The sequence below is a fragment of the Camellia sinensis genome, chromosome 9 (assembly GCF_055761805.1).
Source record: "Camellia sinensis isolate YWXY chromosome 9, ASM5576180v1, whole genome shotgun sequence".
Taxonomy (NCBI): domain Eukaryota; kingdom Viridiplantae; phylum Streptophyta; class Magnoliopsida; order Ericales; family Theaceae; genus Camellia; species Camellia sinensis.
The window spans coordinates 117,496,241-117,517,052 of NC_138969.1; positions in this window are offsets into that span (position 1 = coordinate 117,496,241).

A 20,812-nucleotide genomic window follows, 5' to 3' on the forward strand; every position below is an offset into this window, starting at 1 on the left:
GCATAACTCGAGCAAGCGTTCTCGTTAAGCTATGTCATGAAGTTAATGTTAAAATTCCTCGCCGGTTAGCCATGCGTATGCCAACTGACACTCCACAGTTGTTGCAAAGGCATTGCATCGTATCCGCGACGAAGTTAATCGCATGGCCCAACGTTTGCAAAGGTCCTCACTAACGAAGACCGCAAATGAGCGTGCCGAAGATGGGTTAATGGATAATGCACACCAGTACTTCGCCTGGAGCATGGATGTTATGTATGAATTTGATATTGAGATGTCAGATGATGATGATAATGAATGAAATTGTTTGGATGAATGACCAAACCATTTATCTTGTAATGGATTTGTAATGCTTACCCACGACTTATCAATGAAAGGAGATATTTCAATTGTTTTTTAATAGTTTTTGTAATTCTACAAATAACAAATACCTTTGCTTTCTCTCCGTTATTGTTATTTTCACGAACGCTACTTGAACTAGACTTTTATGATTTCATGCATTATTGATGTGTAATATAATGATGATACTGAATGAACTAAACAAGCATGTATGACCAAACGTTTTCATTCAGTATAATGGCTTTGCAATGCTTATACATGAGTTATCAATTGGAAGAGAAATTCGTAACGAATCTTAACATGTGTACTTATAAATGTAGTGATTTCATAAATACATGAAAAAAAATTCATGAAAAAAGAAAAGAAATTCTCTGCGATTTGCTTAGATGATTTATGAAAATAAATTCTCTGCCATTTGCTTAGGAGATTTAAGAAAAGAAAAAAATATATATAATTCTACATTTTGTTTGGTTATAATAGAAAATACATGAAAAAAGAAAGTGAATGCAATCATACAGAAACGTGAAAGAAAAGGGAAAAAAAAATTATGTGTTTGTTTAGATAGATAAGAGTCCTATAAAATAATAGAACTAGTTTGTTAGATAAGCTAACAATTTTTTACAAAATATATATGAAACTTTATTTTTTCTCACAAATTTATTTTGTTTCCTTTTTACTCATATTTCTTCCCACAACTATCCATTATGCAATGTTTATATTTTTTTCCTAAATAATTTTTGTATAAAATTTTTCATCTATTCATTTATTTTTCTTTTTTTTTTCAATTCACTTCCTACTATTTTTATTTTCAATCATTGGTTTCTTTCCAAACAAATGAAACATAAATATAACTTAAAATCCTATCAATTCTTATCCTTTTCTTTCTGTTTTCCTTTTCATTTTTATTTTGCTCATCAAATCTAAGCAAACACTGCCTGTAATGACCCCAAAATGTGTATAGAAAGTCATCCTTATTTAATTAGGGGTTAATGTGTTTTAATTCAACTATATCTATCGGAATTAAAAACTTATCTGCTGAGTTATGGCGACCTTTATTGTATCGGCTTGGAATTTTTTACCCTCCGCTCGAGCATGGGCTCATTTTTGACATTCTTAATAGTGTATTTGGAATGTTCTTACCTTATTTTGGGGTACTGTTTGAGGTGGTGGTATGATGGTAAAGTAAGATTGGACCAACGAATTTAATTCGAATAATTAACCTACGATCAGCCGTCATTCATTTGTCCTTTTCTTTTTCCACACTTTGAATTTGAATGTGAGGTTAGAACCATTGGAAAGCTTATTTCCGGGGCTTCGATTTGGACACAAGAACGACCTAGAACGAAGTCCCGATGGGAGAGTTATACCCGTTTGAAGTTTTCTAGATCTCCTCAATACTTACATCTATGGATAGATTTATGGTGACTTCAGTATATTAATGTAAAAATCTTCATTTTTATCATCTAGGGCATATTATGAGATTTGGGGATTTAGAGTTTGAGATGTTGGAAGTTAAATTGGTGGGTTAAAATGATGAATTGTGAATCCTAGATGTAGAATCATTGGGAAAATTGGAATTAAAAGTGGTGATTTAAGAAGTGTGAATTTTTTTGTTAAAAATCCTCATTTTTCTTGAAACCCTAGGTTGATTAATGATGATACCCAATGTTTTGGCCCAAATTGAAAGTAGAATAATGAAATTGAGGTATTGAATTATATGTCTTCAAGTTTAATTAGAATTTGGAAATGTTTGAAAATTATGTTTAAAATTTGCGAATGAACTTTGTTATGAATATTGGAATTCATGCCATCATGTGAAGGGAAAATTGGGGAAATAATCTATTAATGGTATGAATGATATGAACTTGGTTTTGGAATGTTGAAATGGGATTCAAGGATTTATTTTGAATTATGTTAAATTACAAATGGTGTTGATGAACTAAGTGATATTGACTTTGTTGGATTATGTTGTGTTGACTCATAGTGAATTGATTGGTGTTGTACTATGATGAATTATGTTTGAATTATGTGAATTGTGTAGGGTCAGCTACAGGGACGGATCAAGCACCTGAACGCTGTGAGTAGTAGTACTTTGATGTACCTTTAACCGTTTATCGTTATTGATGTTAAATCTTCGTCGTAAGAATTATGTTGACATAAATGTTATGTATGCTATGTGAGAAACATTGTGACATTATGGAAACTTCAAAAGAGTTTGTGAAGTTATGTATGTTATGTGAGAAACATTATGAAATTATGAAAACATCAAAAGAACTCGTGAAGATCAAACCTATGTGGCCAAGGGCCGACTTGTGACTTATGAAGTTATGAGGCCAAGGGCCAAACTTGTGAACTTGTGAATCCAAAAGGCTGAAGGCCGATGTGATAAGTTGTAAATCTATGAAACCCAAAGGCTATTGTGAATGTGTGAACCCCTCAGGCCAAGGGTCGAGTTGTGAAATTGTGAAACCAATAAAGTCATCTATAATCTAATGAAAATGTACTTACTTTTCGTTACTAATTATCAGGAATGTCCTGTTAACTTTACGTTAATTATGTCAACTCATGGGAATGATGTAACGGTTACCATTAGGACTCTGTTAATTACAAGGCAAGGCAACTATGTTAACATAAAAGAATGATTAAACAAGGTGTATGCTATTGATTAATAGAGCACGTCAAGTAAGTCATTTACCAAAAAGAATTTATGTTCATTCTTGAAGAATGGATTTTGAGTAAATATAAGAGTAGCTATGTGTATCCAGATGAATTGAAGTTATTTTGCTATGTTGCTTATGAATTGGAAGTTATCCAGAATCTACGATATAAGTGCAAAGTTTAGCATCATTGTGTGACCCTCATGAGAATGTGAATTAGTCTCTCATTGTTAAGCGTACGATAATGACATGATACAACAAGAAATGCTTTAGTTATGATATGTTCCGTTTGAATTAATGAATGATGTTCAAGCATGTTTCAGGCATGTTTCCAGTATGTTACAAGTTCAAGTATGTTCAGGTATGTTTCAAGTATATGTTACAAGTTTAAGTCTGTTACAAGCTTGTGTATGTTACAAGTTTATGTATGTTACAAGTTCAAAGATGTTACAAGTTCTTTGTATCAAGGGCTTCATGCCAACTTTTCAAGGGCTTTCATGCCATATATTCCAAGGGTCTTAGTGCCATATGTTACAAGGGCTTTATGCCACATGTTTCAAGGGCCTTAGTGCCATATGTTACAAGGGCTTTATGCCACAAGTTTCAAGGGCCTCGTGCCACCATGTTTCAAGGGCTTATAGCCACCATGTTTCAAGGGCCTCGTGCCACCATGTTTCAAGGGCTTATAGCCACCATGTTTACGTTGCAAGATTGAACCTAAGGTCGTTATGTACTCAGCACAGAATCAGACTAACTATGTGAACTCTACATCTTTATACGCATTGCTATGTGTTATGTTTCAAGTTAAGCATCGTTTTATTCATGTATTACTATTCACTGAGCTTGGCTCACTCTGTTTAATGTCTGTTTCTGTAGGTAACCAACCAGGTGGTCAGTCCTAGTCATGACACCCGTTTTCTTTTGTCAACCTTCGTGGGTTCAGGCACTGCACGAAGCCATTTATTTTTGTAAAGTCTATTGAAATGTTAGCTTAATTTTGATTACCCATTTAAGGTTGAAGACGTAGAACTTCAATGATTTTTGTATAAACCCAATGATGGGGTTGGGTCTATACGTATGTTTGTTTATCACCGATGCTACAAAACATGGTTTGGAGCTTTATCTATTTTTCATGATGAATGTGATGTATAAGAGATCCTGGCATGTAGATGTAGCTCAATGGAATTTTTATGTATAGTTATTTTCTTACTTTATGCTTCCGATGAGGCCTCGTATGTTATTTACAACAGGTTAAGTGTTCATTTTCGAACGGGTCATGCCCAAACTTTTAGGGGCGGGTTTGGGGTGTGACACTGCCTTGTTGTTTGTTTAGCACATGAGCGCTTCCAATGTCATTTGTTCAAATGAAGATTAATCTCTCTCAAATGAAGTTAATCTCTTTCTCTCTCTCTCTGAGTCTAGCTTTTCTCTGTATATTCTGTGTATGTATATATATATGTATATATTAGGGCTTTTGAAATTGAAAAAATGCAGAGACTACGGAGAATGAGAGAGACATAGAGATGTGAAAGAGATTTTGGAGATCATCAAAATAAGTAAGAATAAAAAATTGTGAAATTATATTTTCGAATAAATAAGTATGACACATTTACATCATTTGTACAAGTTTGATTTACAAAAACTATAACAAATACACTCGATATGACATCTGCTAATGCCCTAACCTGCCTCCAGTCCCACAACCTTGACCGTGGACCTCCCTCCTCGGTCTCTTGCGGTAGACTCTCTGAATATCTGGCTCCCCCAATCGTAAATGCGTATCCAGTGGCACTCGCTCCCTTGCATATGGCCCTCCACTAACTGCCTGTGGAGCCTGTGAGTGTGAGCCCCCATCTCCTGCATGTGCTGCCCCTGATCTTGTCTCTGGTCGAAGATCGGATACTGCTGTGAGCTGTGAACCTCCCTCATCTGGTGCAACTGTATCACGATCTGCAGCTGGACCTTGACCTCGACCTCTGCCTCTGCCAGCACCCCGACCTCGGCCGCGACGTCCGCCACGACCATATCCTCGGCCTCTCTCTCGCGCTCTGGGGGGGCTCAATATGGGCCTCATCCTCAATGTGGGAGATGTCAATGAGAACTACATCATGTGTACTCATGGTCGCGGTCGAACTAGTCCCCACAAAAGCAGGTGGTAACTGGGTGGGTGGGGTAACAACGTCATGCATGTATCGGGGCGGTGTCCAATCAGGGTCAGCATGTTGGGTAGGATGTACGTGTAAGAAATCTGGAGAAATGTATGGAGTACCATGCGGTGGGGTGACTGAAGTCCAAGGACCTGCTGTGTCTGGCGCTAAAGTGGAAGGCATTGACGTGGACGGGACTGATGTGTCTGGAGCAGCTGCTGCACTATGTACACCGTAGTGGCCAAAATGCAGACGATCTACCTGATGGACATGCTGGATCCCCTCGTACAATAACTCTCGGATCTCTGCAACGACCTACAAGGCATGCTGTCCATCACGTCTGAAAAGGGCGTCCTCAGCCAAGTGATATGACCTCCCAGCTCGAACCACCTGAACAAAAATTCAGACGTATTAGGCTATAGTTGACTGAAAGTAAATCAATTATGATCTTAACAATTATCTGACACATACTATGATACTCACCAATGTCTCGAGAGAAGGCCCAACTCCCTGATATCTAGACTCAGACAGGTGGCTCAGATTACCGACTAGTAGGTGTGTATGTCGCCGATACCACAACATGTAAGGGTCGGAAGAAGGGAGCACGTCATCGCTCCAGTCAGCCTGTACAATACTTTCGTGACGGGCATCCCACAGCTGTATATATCGCATATGAAATAGACTCCAGTCAGAGCCGGCTCGGCCACGTCTATCAGTCGCATGTAACTGCCACTTGGTGTCGCACCGATCTAGCACAGATTGGACCCGACCAAACTGTCGGAGGACACGATCAGGGAGATTCCACTCAACCACGTCAAAACAAATGAGTGGCACTCTCGTCATCCATATCTCCTCACCTAGTCGGCAATAGTCTGGGAGCGTATTGAGGACCCCAGCATAAGGCTGTGTAAACACCCCATTTTTGACCGACCTTAAGACTCAGACGTCATCAATTGAGCGCTCGGTGATGGTGCATGTTGTGCTCGTTCTGACGTTTCGAAGTTTCGGCTGAGAGCCTTACCCTTGAACCTCGGGACCCTTTTGTGCTTTGCCTCGGTTTGCAAATCGGGTCTTGTTTTCTCTTCCCGAAGGGAGGGAGAGGTCTCGTAGACCATCTCTCAGTGGTCGTAGACCACTTTTCCTGTTTGGAGACCAGTTTTTGATTTTCAAAGCCGTTGGCCGTGCGCCTTGGTTCGGGACTGCTTAACTTTCTCTGTCTGGCACGATTTTTGGCGCACACCTTGCTTCCTCTCTCTAGAGGGACACTGTGGCCCGGGAGACCACCTTTGTGGCCTCATGCCACTTTCGTTGTTTAACAGCCTATTTTCGGGGCACCCGACTGCGCATTTTGACCCCTGAACCCTCGTTTTGCATCCGTCTTGGTTCATTTTTGGCATGGACCATGTTTTCATTGTTTGGGAGGTGGTACAAGGGTGGGAGACCTCCTTGGAGACCACTTCTCCCGGCCAGCCGATTTTCTTGTCAGGAAACTGGTCTCCTTGGTTTTTGAGCCACATTTGCTGGTCTCCCACCATACCACTAGTTTGCATTCATTGTGGGGACCATCAAATGGGGCTGCCGACCACCTTTCATTGAGTTGAACCTTTTGAACTGGTCGGCCGACCAGGGAAAGTGGTTGGCCGACCACCTGAACTGGTCAGCCTGCCACCCCCAGTCTTGTCTCTGTGAGTTGTTGCCAGTTGTGCCAGCTGGAAGGCACAGACTGGATCCTCCATACACGTGTATGGAGGATCTTCAACCTTGGTTTTTAGCTTCTTTGAGAAGCTTTGGTCCCTTTTGGCTATAAAGGAGGGCCTCTCCCTCCTTTGTAAAGGTTCAGATTTGCTTAAGGCAAAACATATATATCTCCCTCTATATCTCTCTATTTTGGATCAAAAAAGTGTGTGTTTCTTGCACCTTTGCACACCACCTCATAGCCTAACCCTTCCACCATTGCTTGGAGCTTCTTGGAGGCCATTTTCAGAGGTTAAGGAGTTGGGTTTTGGGTCTAGAAGTTGCTGTCTTACTGAGCTTCAAGGGCAACACACTTTTTTCCTCTTTTAAGCTTTATTTTGATCCATCTCTTAGCCTTATTTGCATGCATATTTGAGCTTTGTTGTCAACTAAAAAAAGTCTTGTTTTGAGGTCCTTTTGATGTTTGTTTAAGGTCATTTTGTTGTTGGGGGTCATCTACCCCCCCTTGCATGCCTCATTTTGCCTTGTTTTGAGCCATGCCCTAAGGCCTTTGTGTTGACCTTTGCTTATCCTTTTAACCACTAAAATCCAGTGGATTTTCAGTGTTTAACATGTGTTTTTGAGAGCCAAAATCAGAGAGGGGTGACCCTCTCCCTCCTTGTCTTGTTCACTAGCATTTTTGGCCTTACAAAGGAGCCTTCATTTGCACACCTCCAAGCCTTGTTTCAGGCCCTTTTCAGTGACTTTTAGGGCCTTCCTAGGCTCTATCCAGAGTTGGTTTTGTCACCTTGGGTGTGTCTCTTGCATGTGCAGAATAACCCCTCTTATAGCCTATCAAAGGAGCATGTCATTCTTGCATGCATTGATCATGTTTCAGTGGGTTTTTGGGCTTTATTTGGCATGTCATGTCTCTGACTTTTGCTGGTTTAGTGGCCTCTTGAATGCTTCACATGCTTGTAGTGTAAACCATGCTCACTAGCTTACATTGCATGTTGTTTTGGCCATTGATTCTAGCATATTTTGGCCATACTTCAAACTGATTTTATTCATGATTTGGGATGCCTTAGCTCTATTTTGAGGTCCCCTGGTCGAATGATGCTTGCATTCATGCTTGTAGTGTAATACTCTTGCCTAGCTTCGAGTTTTGAAGCCTCTTGCATGCTTAACTTGAGTTGTTTTCATGTTTTGGCATCATTAAACTTGTTATTTTAGAGCTTATACTTGTGCCATATTCCCATATTTTCCACTCTTTAAATGCGTTTGAGAGTTGTGCTTGTGTGCCTCATTTTTGGGCTATTGCATGAGCTTTATTTTTGTGCATTGCAAGACGTCATTTTAGTCCATTTTGCCACTATTTTGGGTCTGCATAGGGATTGTTTGGGGTTGGTTTGGTCATTTGGGCATCACTTTGCATACCTCTAGTGTAATGCACTTCACTAGTTTCGGTAATTGTGCCATCCGACATGCATCGGGTGAGTTGTTTGCATGATTCGAGACCATCTTGCATGTCATTTCAGAGCTGGAACATGTGTCATTGTATGCCATATTTCATCCTTGTCATGCTTTGGTAGAGTTGCACTTTGTTCCTTAGGTTTGGTCCCTGGCATTTGTGCATGTTTGCATGTACCTTGTTGCCTCATTTTCATCATATTGGCCACTGATTTGAGTGTGGCCGAGGCCCATCCATCTTGGATTGTGTAGGCCCTATAGTCCATGTTATCGCATGTTTGATCATTGCATTGCGTATGCCTCGTTCATAACGTTGCGTATGTTAGTGCATTGTGTATGCATGCCATATAATCCATGTACATTGAGTATGCCATTGATTAGTTCATAGCATTGTGTATGCCATTTGCATGCTTGCATATCATTCCGTGCATCTTCGCATCACTTAGTTGCATTGCATTTAGATCGCATGCTACAGTTGCATTTGTCCATACATTATTTGTTGCATTGTATTTGAAGTAGGGTTTAGTCCAAACATGGGAAACGAGGGACGTTTCGTACTCAAAGTGACGAAACGTGCCTCGATTCTTAGTCACCAACACTCTTGACTATCCATGATAGAGTTGTTGGCTTTAGGTGTTTACATGTGCATTCATTTCACATCGAGTCGTGCAATTCGACTCCTCAGGCATCATGCATCGGGATGCGTGATTGATGGCCTGAGGATCGAGGACTACACTCCCTAGAGCTTATGCAATGATAGGGAGAGTGGTCGGGCACACATATGTTGAAAATACTTTGCTTTCTCCCTCTCTTGCCTTTGTTGCAGAAAAAGCAGAAACCAGGAGAATGAACTGGTCGGCCGACCAGGTTTTCTGGCAGGCCGACCACCTTTTCTGGTCTTCACCACCAAGGGTGGTCGGCAGGATGTCTCCCTTGCCCATAGCTGGTCGGCAGCCTTCTTACAGATTCCCAGGGTGGAGTTTCATCTCCTTGGAGCTTTGTGCAAGTTTCTGAGTTCAATTGCAAACAAAGGTGAGTTGAAACATCGCGATGGATTTCCCAACAAGGCGACTCGAGCATGCATGCATCCTTATCATTCGGAACAGAGCTGATGCAGTCCATTTCATGTAGCTTGCATGCTAATTTATTTGCTTCCTTAGTTTAATTTGTTAATTAATTAATGTTGTGTAATATTTAGCTGTAATTCGTTATTTATCTGGGTTGTGTAACAATTAGTTTAATTAGCTTAGATTAGCTAGTTGGTTGTGTATTATTCATTCGGACCTTCCGAGAGAGGGCAATGTTGTAATAAGTGTGCGTGTGTGTGATGCATGTCTTCCAACCCGACATCTTTCTCCCATTCATTTACCAGCTTATAATGGTTAGTTTTAGGGCACGTTTTAATTAGCATCCTTATGCTCGTATGTTTGCATCCATTCATCTGTTTTGCATGCACCGGGCTCGGCGTATCATACTAATTGCATCGTATTTCAATTCCAAGTTGAATACATGTTACCTGTAGCATCTCATATGCAATCTTAGAATAGCCGAGCCTATCTTAGTTGCATTCTTACATGTGTTGCATTAGGCATCTTAGCATGGTTAGGATTCATGCATGTTTTCTAATAAGCTTCTTTCTTTGGCTCGGAGTACTCGGTAAGTGTTTATGCTTTAGCATCCTTGCATGCGTGTGAGTGACTGCCATGATAGCATGCTTACCATGAGGCTATGTGCTTATGTGATATAACTGCCTGAATGCCTGTGGGTGAAGGTTGGGTTGCTTGAATTGAAATAATTCGTCGAAACCCGTGTTTTAGCCTACTTCCAAGTAGCAAACTTCAATCCATTTTCAAAACAAACGGATATGCGATGCTTTGTTCCAACTTAGGCAATCTAGTCTATACTTGTATGCTGTGCGCATCACATAGTAATTCTAGGTTAATAACCAGAATAAGAGCACGTGTGTTTTCAAAAATAAGATATCATGCTTAGTAGTGGCCGATCTTTGATCGGGCTAGCGGGGGTGCTCATGAAATGACCTTCCCCAATCGTACCCAAGTTCCCAAGCTGAGGCAACTTTGGTGATGACGGACACGTGGCCTTAGGCATGAGTCAAGGTTTCCTAAATTCTCCCAAAATAAAATATTTAGGTGGCGACTCTGTATCTGGCGAAGCAGTCCATGTTTGGCACTTCTTTCTAAAATCAGTTTTTCAAAACGATTTGCCAGATTTGGACTCTTTGGTGATTTATCGACCTTGCATTGCACTTTGCGAGATTAGATTTAGAACCGTGACATTTGAGTCCGAATTGTAGTGAGCCCAATGAACAAAACGGGATTTTTTTTCTGGACGTTCGGGGACGTCTACAATTTCTGGCGACTCTGCTGGGGAGTTTGGAGAACTTGACTCGTACTCATGATATCTTGTTTTGACTACATTTATGTGTTTCTTTGCATTGCATTTGCATTGGTGCACCTAGAACACCGTGTTTGCCATCTGCTATTCCTGAACGGTTTGCCAGAGGCTCACTTTGAGAAGCGTGCCATATGGCTGACCGGTTACGGGCTCTGCCACGATGGGAACACAAACCCCGATTTTTACCGGGGCACCCTTTTTGACCATTTGACCTAGTGCATATTCGGAATCCGTAGTAACCATTCCAAGCTAGGACAGGTTGCTTACCCGATTGTAGGTTGTGTGAAACTGCTGTGTGCATAGTGAAACCCTAGCTCCTGACAAAATAGGACAGGGAAACCCTACCCCAACATATGGGTGTTTTGGCTCTCACTTGTTTGCTATGTGCTTTTAGAGTGTGTCTCTACAGGAATACGTGTATCAGTTTGCAAGTTTGGGCATCAGGCCTGCGGGCACCAGTGTTTTGAGAATCAGTATATCCGCGGGTATCAGACTCAGGTTTGGGGCAGTGATTTGGGAAACAATGACCAGTATTTGAGAACAGTATATTCAGCTTACACGTGCCAACTGTGTGTTGTCATGCCGACTGTGTGTTGTGTTTATTGAAGCCGTTATGCTGTCCATTTTTCTAGTTGTTTATTTCCTTATTATGCTTTATTTATCTTTTTGCTAGGTAGTTTAGCACAATTGCTTCCGACCAAGCAGATATTTTCCAAGCACTCTGGACTAGAGGTCGTCAACTCCATCGATCTGAGGATCTAGTAGATGGACAACCAGTGTTGTATTCCTTACCCCCGGTTGTCAGGTGGAGGTCGAGAAGACGCAGTGTATCGGTACCGAGATTGCCAGATCAGTGATCTTTGAACAGTCAGGTTGGGATTCCTGAGGCTACTCTAGAGATAGACATACCGGTAGTTCAGATAGATCAGGGCAGTATCGCAGGAATGAAAGAAATGATGCGTCAGCTCCAGGAGAGCATGAGAACCATACAGGAGGACGCTGTTTGTCAAGCAGAATTTGCCAAACAGTAGGCCGTCGTCATGGCCCAACAAGCAGAGCTAATTACCCGGCTACAGCAGCAAGCCGGAGCATCAACTTCACACCAAGCTCCTCCCCCACCAAGAGTTCCAATACCCGGGGAGACGACGAATGTCCAGAATGTCCAAGAGGATACAGACATCCCAATAGGGCCGGCTCCGCCCCCGATTCTACCTCAACTATCCAAGGCACCCACTCCTATCAATCAGCCAGATTCTCCCTTCGAATTCGAGGTGGACCCCACGGCATTAAAAGTGAGCAGGCTTGAAAAACTGTTCAAGGAATCTCAAGGTGTGAAGTCCATCCCGGACATCGAGGATGGGTATACCGACGCAGCCGTGATGCTGCCGGACAGATTTAAGATGCTACATATTGACCGCTTTGACGGGTCCGGGGATCCCATGGTGCACTTACGGCTGTCTTTAGACATATTAAGGCCGATGGGTCTCACCAGACTACAGAAGCTTTCTTTATTCGGCCGGACCCTGTCGGGTGTGGCGGCCATCTAGGACGCAAAATTGGAAGACGATGTTAAAAGGAATTGGGATGAGATGGCCGAGGCTTTTGTCGCTCAGTACTCCTATAATACACAGATCGAGATCACAACCCGTGATCTCGAGACGACTGGGCAAGAGCCTAAGGAGAGTTTTTCTGACTTCGTAACCCGGTGGAGGGCCAAGGCCTCAATGATGACCACCAGGCCCATTGACAAAGATCAGATTCGGATGATTGTGCCCAATCTCTAACCCAAGCTTATGCAGAAAATGATTATTCTCCCATTTCCCACCTTTTATGCAGAAAATGATTATTCTCCCCTTTCCCACCTTTTTAGATTTACATGAGATGGGGGTACAAATTGAGGATGCTATGAAACAGGGTCTGATTGACCGAGACAGAGAGCAACCTAGGAGAACCTTCAACCACAACACCAATACAGGCACAAGCAATGCCGCAACTGCCAGAGCTTCAGAAGTAAGCATGGTCACCACCACTCCCCCAAGAGCCCTTGTGGCTACACCATTCACCGGTGCGTCCGGTAGCAACCCACAAACAACCAAATACCAACCTCGAGGCCAAAGAACCTTCACCCCATTATATATGCCCCTGTCCTAAGCTCTAGGGGTTTTAATCAAGAAAGGGCACTTGAAGCCCCTGGAGCCGCGGCCATTGCCGAATCCACTTCCCCCCTCCCATAATCCAGCCAAATACTGTGCCTTTCACCAACAGCACGGTCATGACACCGACCAATGCTTCCGATTACATCATGAGATTCAAGATCTCGTTGATAATAGGGTGATTGTGCCTCTAGAGAAACCCAATGTCACAACTAACCCTCTCCTACCACACAACCAAGCTCCACCTCCCAAACGCATCAACTTTATCTAGACTAGGGTCATGTCATACGACCCCAGCACATATATCACCCCATCTCACCTACCCAAGCCGAAGGTGTTCCTTCTTGATAGCACTGACTTGTGCATGTTGGACATCTCCCGAACCCAACCCGAACCAATGGTGGTGGCTGTCAAAGACAGAATAAGGATGATTTCAGGGGAAAATGGTACAGTGGATTCAAGGACTAAGGAATTAGGGAGTTTTGCTGAGGAGGTTTATAATCCGAGTGGCTACATTGCGTCAACAGGTCAGGTTAGGCCAAATGTGGAATTGCCGGTGGGGGCAGAAATTTGTGTACTACGGGGGAATGGACTTGATCAGAGGATAGATGACTTAGCAGTTCTGGAAGGGGACATTGCTGACCTTCAGATTTTTAACGAACAAGATCCGGGGGACATGACAATCAATTGGTTCGATTTTGAGGAGTCAGCAGAGGTCACAGGGTGGCTTGACGACCAACCAGATATTGTTGAAGAATCTCAGCTGGAAAAGGGCCCGTCAGGGGCAAGGACATCAATTGTGGTCGGAAGGGCCAGGGATCAGAATATATCACCAGAGAGCGCCGGTGCCAAGAAGTTCGCTCAGGATTTAGGTATTTTGAATACAGGGAATGTTGAACAGCGAACTGTACTGACGCAGTTGGAACAAGAAAGAATCGAAAACTTTGAGAGAGCCAGAAAAGCCAAGGCCCCTGTGGGGATTAAACCTGCTATGTGCACAAAGATAGAGCGTACTGCGAGCACCTGGAAGAAAGGTACTGCGAGTATAGGGATAGTTACAACGGAGCCGGACAGGTGTCTGTCGGCTGCCGATGGAATGTGGTGGGAGGACGATGATCTATGTCTTGCCCACACAGATAAGGATTGGGGGAGCAATCAACCAGACGATACCTGGTATATTGGCGAAGTTGACCATATGACTAGGAGTGGGCGGTATTTCAAGCCCCCGCACCTAGATCAACCAGAGGCGTCCAGAAAGGACAAGGAGTCGGAGAAGCAGAAAGAGAAGCTACTTGAAGAAGAGGCTGTGCTGAAACAGCTGAAAAAGATACAAGCAGATATCTCCATCTGGGGACTGCTTATGGCTTCACGTGTTCATAGACAAGCTGTCTTATTGGCAATTGACAAGGCCAAACTCTCAATAGACACCACACCTGAATAGCTAGTGGGATTGGTTTTTCCGGGAGGGGCTTCCCCAATGTTAACCTTCTCCGACAAGGAACTGCCGCCTGAGGGCGCGAATCATAACAAACCACTCTACATCTCTGTGGAATGTAGAAGCAAATGGATACCGGTGGTTCTTGTTGACACGGGATCCGCCATTAACGTCTGCCCGTCAAGGACGGTGTATGCAATCGGGTTGAAGCCCATGGACTTTGTGCCAACAGCCCAGGTGATAAGGGCATATGGTAACAAAAGCAGAGAGGTGATGGGGACTGTGAAAATTCAAACCCAGGTTGGTCCAGGACAACACGAGATTGACGTTCATGTCTTGGACGTTCCCGCAACCTTTAATCTACTCCTGGGGCGACCATGGTTGCACCAGGTAAAGGCAGTCTCTTCCACCTTGCACTAGATATTGAAATACCCCCACGGGAAGGGGGTGGCCATTGTTTTCAGGAATTCGTCAATCTATCCACCGCCGGAAGTGTCTACACCAGTTTTGAAAATCGAGCACGGCATGGAGGATGTGTTCCTATCCGGATTTACTCTGGCTGAGGCCCGAGTCGTACAGAGCATCTTAGCTGTTGATGAGGGGTTATGTGTCAGCGCACAATCAGTGTACCTCATGAACAAGCTCCAACACATCCCCGGGATGGGATTAGGGAAGAGTGGCCAGAAGGGCATTGCAGTATCGGCCGAAGTGCCGCACAACCCACATATTTTTGGCTTGGGTTATCTGCCCACCAAAGAGGATTGGGTGAGGAAAGGTAAAGAGATGACTGGGAGAGCCGGAGCGAAGAAGGGGGGGAAGCCTTTTGAGTTGATGCATCGACCCATCCAGGATAACCTAAACGGACGCTTCGTGCGGGAGGGGGAGGACTTTCCATTTTCTGGTTTCCCAGAGCCATGGATGAATGCCGAGGGGAGGCGCCTACCGGGGTTTGAGATCTTCTTTGATCTCCAGTTATCCGGGGATGATGTTGCCGAAGAGTAGACAGACCCATCACTGAGGTTGAGCAGTGCAAGAAAGTGGATTCTGAGAACGCCGAAATTGAAATGGGGGTAGCGCTGGCTTGTCTACTCTCAGATCCTCCGATCGTACAGAAGTGCTTGGGGGATAACTTCTCGCTGTCCATGATTGGGAATGAAACGGCTGCGAGCCCACCGTCAAGCATTTTGGATGCATCCATCGCACCCTCTCTCATCTGGCAGTACGAGGAGGGATTTTGATCAAGCAGCACCGGGTCAGGTAGTGAGCCGAAATCTGATTCCACCGAGTCTGTGGAGTCGGAATCAGGTTCCAGCTCGTCTGAGTCTAAGTTCGGTAATCCTGGGGGTGATAACTCGGATACCACAGTCCTGTCTAGGTTGTCTTTTTTTTTTCTCTTTTAAGTCTGTTGTAATAAAGGAATCAGACGATTTGGATGTGCTTAATGAGAATGGAATGGCTGTGGTTTCTAAGTATTTTTCTGTGCCTTTGATTTATTGCATTAATCAGAACTTTCAAAATTTTGATGAAAACGACGAGGAAGAAATTCCTCCGGTTTTACAACGTCTAATTGATCAAGAGCAGGAGAGATTTGTTAAACCCTTGGTTGATGAAATCACTACAGTTAATGTGGGTACTGAGGAGGACCTGCGGCTGGTCCAGATCGGGTCCACGTTGTCTTCGGAGGAGCGCGAGCGCTTAGTCGTTTTATTAAAAGATTTCAAAGATGTTTTCGCGTGGTCCTACGAAGACATGCCTGGAATTGATCCTGAGATTGTATAGCACCGGATCCCTCTTGACCCAGAGGCTCATCCTGTTAAACAGAAACTCAGATGGATTCGCCCGGACTGGGCTCTCAAAATTAAGGAAGAGGTCACCAAGCAAATTGACGCAGGGTTCCTGCTGGTATCTGAGTACCCAACTTGGTTGGCCAACATCGTTCCGGTGCCGAAGAAGGATGGTAGGATCTGGGTATGCGTGGATTACAGGGATTTGAATAGAGCCAGTCTGAAGGATGTTTTCCTTTGTCACATATCGACGAGTTAGTAGACGTCACAGCGGGGCATGCTTTGCTTTCGTTCATGGATAGATTCTCAGGCTACAATTAGATAGTGATGGCACCTGAAGACCGGGAGAAGACTGCTTTCACTACTCCATGGGGGACTTACTGCTATAGGGTGATGCCATGTGGGTTGAAGAACGCTGGAGCTACATATCAACGGGCCGCAACCACAATATTGCATGACATGATCCATAAAGAGGTTGGGGTGTACGTGGACGACATGATTGTCAAGTCTAGAGAAAGAGATGGCCACTACACCGCCTTACAAAAGTTTTTTCAAAGGATCAGAGAATTTCGGTTGCGACTGAATCCTCAGAAGTGTACGTTTGGTGTTACAGCAGGGAAAATGCTGGGGTTCTTGATTACACAGAGAGGTATGGAGGTCGACCTTCCAAAATCAAGGCTATCTTAGAAATACCACCACCAAGGACTGAAAAGGAGGTGAGAGGCTTTCTGGGTAAAGTGCAATTCATAAGACGGTTTATCTCAAAATTAACCTTGACTTGTGAATCACTTTTTGGTCTCCTGAAGAAAGGAAAGAAGTTCCAATGGGACGGCCGATGCCAAGCTGCTTTTGAACAGATCAAGGAATACTTACAGAACCCACCCGTGTTGTCACCGCCTGAGTCGGAAAAATCGTTGATTTTGTACCTTTAAGTGACTGAAACTACGATGGGTTGCATGCTTACACAGGAATCAGAGGATAAAGTGGAGAAAGCTATCTACTATCTGAGCAAGAAGATGTTGGATTACGAGACCCGCTACACTCCACTCGAAAAAGCTTGTTTGGCCTTAGTATGGGCTACCAGGAAACTGCGGCACTACCTGTTAGCTCACTCCGTAATGTTGGTTTCAAGATTAGATCTCATCAAATATCTCTTCGAGAAATCGGCACTTACAGGTAGGCTAGCTCGTTGGTTGCTTCTGCTTTCCAAATTCGATTTGAAGTATGTGACTCGCAAGTTAGTGAAGGGAAGAGCGGTAGCGGAGTTCCTAGCCGATCATCCAGTGGAAGGGGATGAAGCAGTTGAGTACTTATTCCCAGACGAGGCCATTCTGCATGTCAAAGATGAAACTTGGACGATGTACTTTGACGGAGCATCAAACCAATATGGGTATAGGATAGGGGTGTTGTTGATAGCACCCGACAATTCCCGTATCCCTCTAGCCTTTAAGCTCCAGTTCAAAGTCTCGAACAACGAAGCAGAGTATGAAGCATGCATTGCTGGTTTAGAAGCAGCCCTAGAACTAGGGGCAAAATGGTTGGACGTCATCGGGGACTCGAACCTTGTTGTATCCCAAGCTAAGGGAGATTGGAAAGTCAAAGAAGAAAAGATGATAATGTACCACCAGACCTCGGACCTGCTGATTCCTCGGCTTGAGAAGCTGAACTTCGCTCATCTACTAAGAGAAAACAACAGGTTCGCAGATTCACTAGCAACTCTATCTTCCACGATAGACATCCCTTTTGGAATCCGGATGAGTCCGATCATTATTGACCAGAAGATTGCACTAGCCTACGAGTCGATTGCTGCCATAGAAGAGATTCAAGATAAGAACCCCTGGTATTACGATGTTGTAGACGTCTCCGAATGTCCCGGGAGGGAACCCCGTTTTGTTCATTTGGGCTCACTACAGTTCGGACTCAGATGTCACGGTTCTTAATCTAATCTCGCAAAGTGCAATGCAAGATTGATAAATCACCAAAGAGTCCAAGTCTGGCAAATCGTTTTGAAAAATAGATGTTTTGAAAGAAGTGCCAAACATGGACTGCTTTGCCAGATATAGAGTCGCCACCTAAATATTTTATTTTGGGAAATTTAGGAAACCTTGACTCGTTGCCTAAGGCCACGTGTCCGTCATCACCAAAGTTGTCTCGGCTCGAGAACTTGGGTACGATTGGGGAAGGTCACTTCGTGAGCACCCCCGCTCGCCCGATCAAAGATCGGCCTCTACTAACCATGATATCGAGTTTTGAAAACATTATGTGCCCTTAATCCGGTTATTAGCCTAGATTTACTACGTGATGCGCACATCATACAAGTATAGACTGGATCGTCTAAATTGGAACAAAACATTTCATGTTTGTTTCGAAAGACGGTTTGCTACTCGCAAGTAGGCTAAAATGTGGATTTGCCACCCTCAGGTGGGCTTAGAAAGCATGATGATTTGCCACTCTCAAGTGGGCTTAAAACTCACAATTGATGAATTGTTCCAATCCAAATAACCCAACCTTCACCCACAGGCATTCTGGCAGTTATATCACATAAGCAGGTAGCCTCATGGTAAGCATGCTATCATGGCAGTCACTCACACACATGCAAGGATGTTAAAGCGTAAATACTTACCGAGTACTCCAAGCCAAAACAGAAGCTATGTTAGAAATCCATGCATGATCCTAACTTATACAGAAATGCCTAATGCAATACATGCTAAAATGCAATTACAATAGGCTCGGCTATTCTAAGATGGCATATGATGATGCTACAGCTAACACGTATTCAACTTTGGAATTGAAATACAATGCAGTTAGTATGATGCGCAGAGCCCGGTGCATGCAAGACAGATGAATGAATGCAAACATGCAAGCATAAGTATGCTAATTGAAACATGCCCTAATCTAACCATCATAAGCTGGTAAATAAAAGGGAGAAAGACGTGGGGTTGGAAGACATAGGGTTGGAAGACATACATCACACACACGCACACTTATTACAATTGTGCCCTCGCTCGAAGGGTCCGAATAAATAATACAGTCCGAATAAATAATCAACTACTCTAGCTAATTAAATATTACAAAACCCTATGAATAACTAGCTACAACTAATTATTACACAACTTAATTAATTAACAAATTAATTATTAGAAATAACAAATGCTAACTAACTAGTAAGTAGTAAAAGAGAATTGCTCCAGCTCTATTTGAAGAAGTGGAGGGTATGCATGCTCGCTTCGGTTCCTCGCCTCGAAACGCCTTCCGGTTGCTCTCTAGAGGCTTTGCTGGCAAGGTGTCTTCCAGTGCTTATTGATAGAACTTACCAAAACACTGCTGGAGGGATACACCAGTGGCCTACCGGCCATGGAGGAGCACTGCCGGCCACCTGCCGGCCAGAGAGGGAATACTGCCGGCCAAGGATGAGTGCCTGCCGGCCATCAATGGTGCACTGTCGGCCACTGGTGTGCTGTGACACCAAGCTACAACAAAGCACAAAATAAAGAAAATGGAGGGTCTTCCAAGGGCATGTATGCATTATTCCACCCCATATCACCTCAAAACATCAAGGGAGAGGCCTAGTCGGATCCACGACCATCAATCACGCATCCCGATGCATGATGGCCAAATATCTAACTTGTGCAAATCAATATGAAAATGAATGCACAAATACAACAAGTAAAGCCTAGAATTCTATCATAAATCATCAAGAGGTTCGGTGACCGAGAATTGAGACACGTTCCATCACTCGGAGTATGAAACGCCCCTCGTTTCTCGTGCTCGGATTAACACTTAATCCAGACAACGATGCAACACATAAGCATGGCAAACATGCAATGAGACTTAAGTGTGCAAGCATGTAACTAACTCAAGCATGCAACAAGCATATAAGCATTATGTGAGGCAACAACCTTGGACAACATGGCAAAATGCAACATGGATATGCAAACATGCAAGGCGTGTAAAGGTGGACAAATATGCAACAACATACAAGATGAAACAAGCATGCGGCAACATGGTAAGATGGGCTTACACCAAAGATGGACAACTCTCAAATAGGTCCAAATCAGTAGCCATTAGTGATGAATTGATGGCATGAAAAGCATGAAATGGCAAGACAAACATGTATGCCAAATGGCCCAAGTATTAAGGCACAAAGAGGACAACTCTTAAGCACACTTAAGGAGCGACAAACATGGATATATGGCAATGAGGTAAGCTCTGAAATCTCATGCAAATTGATGCCAAATCAACTCAACCATGCAAGCATAGCATGCCACGATGCTCAAAGCTCAAGGTAAGCAAAGGGACTTAAGCCACGACCATACAAGGTAAGCCCCGAAGGGCCAAGGGGACCTAAAACAGTCCTAGTACATGTTAATATGAGACTAAAATGTGTACGGGAGTAAGCCAAAACAAGCTAGCATACAATGCCAAAACATGGGACATGCAAGGCTACAAAAGAGGCAATGCACTATACCTATTGGAACCAATCATGGCATGACTTGGACAACATAAAACAGAGTTACATTATGGTATAACAAGACCAAAAATGCACTGAAATGATGAGCCAAAGGCTTAGGCTTAATGGTATGCACAATGATCCATTCTTAAGGCATAAAGCACAAGCTCTACAAAGTATTCAAAGCATGTCAAATGCAAGTGTATGATAACATTTCATGGATTGAAATAGCAGGTGGAATGAGGGCAAGGCATGCAAACATCACATGTATGGCATGGTAGGGGCCTCAAA